The following is a 5,385-nucleotide window of genomic DNA, read 5'->3' as shown; positions in this document are numbered from 1 at the left end:
GGTTTGTCAGGCCCAATAGATCTATCTTTAGGATTCGCGCCTACTGTACATAGACAAGTAGTTTAATGTTACCAAGCTAAGGGTATATTTCTGGTTTAAACCCACGTAGAAATAGTTTTAGTATTTGTGCCTATTTCGTAAAACATTTATAAAAACAGCGCATGTATTCTCAGTCCCAAAAATATATATAAAAGGGAGCAAATGAAACTCACAATACTGTATTTCGTAGTAAAAATACATATAACGTCATTTAATAAGTGCAAGGTAGGCCTCGGATTCACGAACGTATCAATATTGAGATTCAATATTGCAGGAAAGTACGTAGACGCAACGGAGATGATAAACACTAGATTGACCTCACGAGCATACCCATGAACCACACCCATCACCTCCATAGCTATAACCCATAATTTCCTTAGCTTCGACTCATTCAAAAAAACTATTTTGAAATCACTCGGACAGCACTCCGTCGTAATATTTTATGTATACTAATAATATCTTGAAATAATACAGAGCAATATATATATATATATATATATATATATATATATATATATATATATATATATATATATATATATATATATATATATATATATATATATATATATATATATATATATATATATATCAATTGAGAGAGTTTAGAGAAATATATTTTCAAGTTTTTATGAAATAATGAAACCTATTGAATTCTATTTATAATAGATTTTTGAATTATAAAAGGGAATTATTAAAGTATGAATTATTAAAGTGAATTATTAAAGTATGAATTATTAAAGTGAATTATTAAAGTATGAATTATTAAAGTGAATTATTAAAGTATGAATTATTAAAGTGAATTATTAAAGTATGAATTATTAAAGTTAAAGTAAAGTAAAAGTAAAGTAAATGTAAAGTTAAAGTATAGTAAAAGTATAAAAAACTATGTATGTATAATACGCGTATAAATATATATAATATTAATTTAAATCGTTATATATATTTAATGAAATAAAATATAAATATCGTTATATTTATTATACTGGTTAAGTAATGAGTTGTCAAAAGTGATTCTAGATATTTATAAAAGTTATATACGTTTTAATAATAAAGTTCTTTTTAAACTGAAAACGTCTTTGTACGTTTGAAAATAGATTAATAGAATATTATGGAAATCAATTCTCCACTAACTTTTGTCTAACTTTCGTAAATGACACTTTTTGTTTTTATTTATAAATAGCTTTACAAATTATTCTGAATATCGTTAAGAGGAATAGATTTTCTCAAATCATAGTGGACCTCTCAACAGAGACTTGTAATCATAATTCAATGTTTCTGATAATTCAATCATTTAATATTTTTTTTTCGTCGAAAATCATATTGAAACAAATACGTTCGTGTAAAGTATTATACGTTTAATACTTTATTAATATTCTCAAGTTATAATATATATACATATACATATCTATTTATATATAACGGTTCGTGAATCGTCAGAATTTGGTCGAGGTTATAATGAATGTATGAACACAGTTTAAAATTCTTGAGATTTAACTTAACAAACTTTGCTTATCGTGTCTGAATAATATAAAGATTAAAGTTTAAATTTGGTCGGAAATTTTCGGGTCGTCACAGTACCTACCCGTTAAAGAAATTTCGTCCCCGAAATTTGATAGAGGTCGTCATGACTAACAATGAGAATGTTATTATAACGATTATAGAGTTTTATCATGTTCAAGAAGAATGGATAAAATAATTCGATTACTCGAAGCGTATGAGTGAAGTTATCGTAAATGAATGAAATAAGATAATAGTGATTCGTCGTATCTTTTGATGTCATCACGATTGATCTCCGAAAAGAAAATCTTTATAATCTATATTGGATTTGATTATTCGGCGATTAAGGAAATTATGATCCTCTTCGAATTAATGCAATAATCCATTTTGATTTCTCTGTCGGATATTTCACTATAAATCCACCTCCTTTGTTTTCTTACAACTCACACCTTCTCAACTCATATTTTAAAGTATTTGTCAATATGCTTCATCCAGTGTTGATTCTTGATATACTCCTCACTTTCATGTCTGTCGCTCTTCTTTTTCATATGCCTCCGGAAGAATCTATTTACTTCTACTATACTCTTGGTTTTATAGTGTTTTTAGTTCTCTCCTGTCTTTATATTGCTATATGCATTGATATATACAGTTTGTGATTTCTGGGTTGTTGTTGGGTTTTATATCTTCCCTTATATTTCAAAGTCCTTGCTTCTTCTATAATTATTGTCATCCACAGTTAATGCTCTCTTCTATTTGCTATGATTTATACTCCCATTTCTAGTTCGGAGCTTTGTCCTTTCGTTTCTTCTTCTTGAGATTAAGCACCGCTTGTAATGGTCCAGAATTCACAGATATAAATTTCGGAATGAACATTGTTAATGTTCTAGGAAGGAAATTGTAATGTCACGATCTTGACTTGTCAAATTACCAGAATACCTCAGAAAAGGCCGAATCATCAAGAAATATTTTCTTGATATTTAGAGATCAAAGAGAATACAAGAGTCGTGTAACATAGCACATGATGACATTATGATCTGTGAATCATCATGTTCCATTTAGAAACTCAGCACAAATTACTGTAATATAATCACGTTGATCAAGTGTCATTATATTATACTAACTCATGCTTCAGCTCCCAACACTTCTTCAAGAATATTCCTATTTTAAACTCGAATGTTTCAGAATTTAGAAACTAAAATAGTTTCTTTTATGATATAATACAGATAGCGCGAAGAGGTAAATAATTTCAGATAAGAATAATTATAAAAATATCTTCAGAAGTATGGATGATATTTATAATGAAAGATACGATGATATCTTAGAATGTCTAATATTAGAGGATGATGAAGGATATTGTCCGCATGGGTTTAGAGTCAGGAGCAAGGTATTCGTTAATGACTTCAACAACTACTGAATCATTTGGATTCTTTGAAGGCAGGTTCAGCCTTTGTGATTTGTCCACAGCCTCCTTCTGAAAGGACCCGTTCATATACATTATAAACGATTCACAATAGTTGATTACATTACGAGGTATTTGACCTCTATATGATACATTTTACAAACATTGCATTCGTTTTTAAAAGACAATCTTTCTTTACATCGAAAATTGACAGGCATGCATACCATTTCATAATATCCACTATCCAACTATAAATTGATTTAATAATAATCTTTGATGAACTCAATGACTCGAATGCAACGTTCTTCGAAATATGCTATTGAAGACTCCAAGTAATATCTTTAAAATGAGCAAATGCACAGCGGAAGATTTCTTTAACACCTGAGAATAAACATGCTTTAAAGTGTCAACCAAAAGGTTGGTGAGTTCATTAGTTTATCATAATCATTTATTTCCATCATTTTAATAGACCACAAGAATTTCATTTCCAGTTCTCATAAATATACGTCCCATGCATAGAGACAAAAACAATCATTCATATGGTGAACACCTGGTAATCGACATTAACTAGATACATATAAGAATATCCCCTATCATTCCGGGATCCTCCTTCGGACATGATATAAATTTCGAAGTACTAAAGCATCCGGTACTTTGGATGGGGTTTGTTAGGCCCAATAGATCTATCTTTAGGATTCGCGTCAATTAGGGTGTCTGTTCCCTAATTCTTAGATTACCAGACTTTAATAAAAAGGGGCATATTCGATTTCGATAATTCAACCATAGAATGTAGTTTCAATTACTTGTGTCTATTTCGTCAAAACATTTATAAAAGCGCATGTATTCTCAGTCCCAAAAATATAAAGGGTAAAAAGGCAAATGAAACTCACCATACTGTATTTTGTAGTAAAAATACATATAACGTCATTGAACAAGTGCAAGGTTGGCCTCGGATTCACGAACCTAAATTAATTATATATATTTATGTGTTGGTAAATATTTGTCTAACAAATTAGGTCAAGTCATAGTGTACCACAATCCTAATGCTCGAGACTAATATGCAAAAGTCAACAAAAGTAAATTTGACTCAAAATAATTTCCAAAAATCTATACATGATTAATATATAGTTTAAATATCGTCGTTTTATATTTTTAAATATTTTTAAAAGATTTATTAGAGTAAATAATATAATTTATTTATTAATAAATAAAATTTTATATTATATTTATATAATAAAATATACTTTTATATATATTAAGTAATAAAATTTATAGGGTTCATTTAATATTATAAAGATAATATGATAGGTATTATTAAAGTAAGTTATTACACGTAGTAAAATATGTTTGTATCAAATATTTATTTGATAAAATAATATCTATAATGATAGTAAGTAAAAGTTGTATTATTTTGTAATAATAATTATTATTATAAAAATATCAATATTTATAATTACTAAGATGACATTATGATAAAACGATAATTCTAATTATGATAACTTTAATATTTACGATAATTTTTAATATTATCTTTAAAATAATAATTCTATTTGAAATAATAATAATAATGATATTTTATAGTAACAATGACATTTCTATTAAAATAATAATTTTTGTTAAAATGATAGTTTTAATACTAACGATAATTTTAATAATAATAGTAATGATAAAAATAATAAGAACGATAATTTTATCTAAATCAATATCTTATAATATTTTAATTTCATCATGATACTCTTACCCATTATTTCCTAATCGTTTCGTTTAATTGCTTTTAATCGTCTTTTATATCGTGTTCGTAATAATGATAATAATAGTAATCAAAATAATTAGGTGTTACAAATATTTATTTTAATTACACTAATATTAATAATGATAGTTACTATAACATTATTAACGATAATACTAATAATTATCTTAATGATAATATAGTAATAATAATATTAATAATAACAATAACCATTTTTAAATAATGATATATATATTAATAATGATAATAATAATAATAATAATACCAATAATAATAATAATAATAATAATAATAATTGGATAATAATAATAATACTAATTATAACTTTAACGATAATAACGATAGTAATAATAAAAAAAAAATAATTTTTTTTAATGATAAATCCTTTTATTGATAAAGATAATAATAATAATAATAATAATAATAATAATAATAATAATAATAATAATAATAAGATAAAACTGGAACGACGATAATAATAATCATTTTTAATAATAATACAAAAATTCGATGGACTATAACTTCAAATCCGTTCATCGAAATCATTCGATATCTAAATGAAAAGTTCTTAATTTTTCGCTAGCTTTCCAACAACATGCATATCTTATACCTTATCTCAGTCGCATATATAACTAATTCATGATTCAACATAACCTAACTAAAGGCAATATCAAAAGTACAAACATGCATAATCCTA

This window comes from Rutidosis leptorrhynchoides, chromosome 4 (genome assembly GCF_046630445.1).
Source record: "Rutidosis leptorrhynchoides isolate AG116_Rl617_1_P2 chromosome 4, CSIRO_AGI_Rlap_v1, whole genome shotgun sequence".
NCBI lineage: Eukaryota > Viridiplantae > Streptophyta > Magnoliopsida > Asterales > Asteraceae > Rutidosis > Rutidosis leptorrhynchoides.
This window is presented reverse-complemented; position numbering follows the sequence as displayed.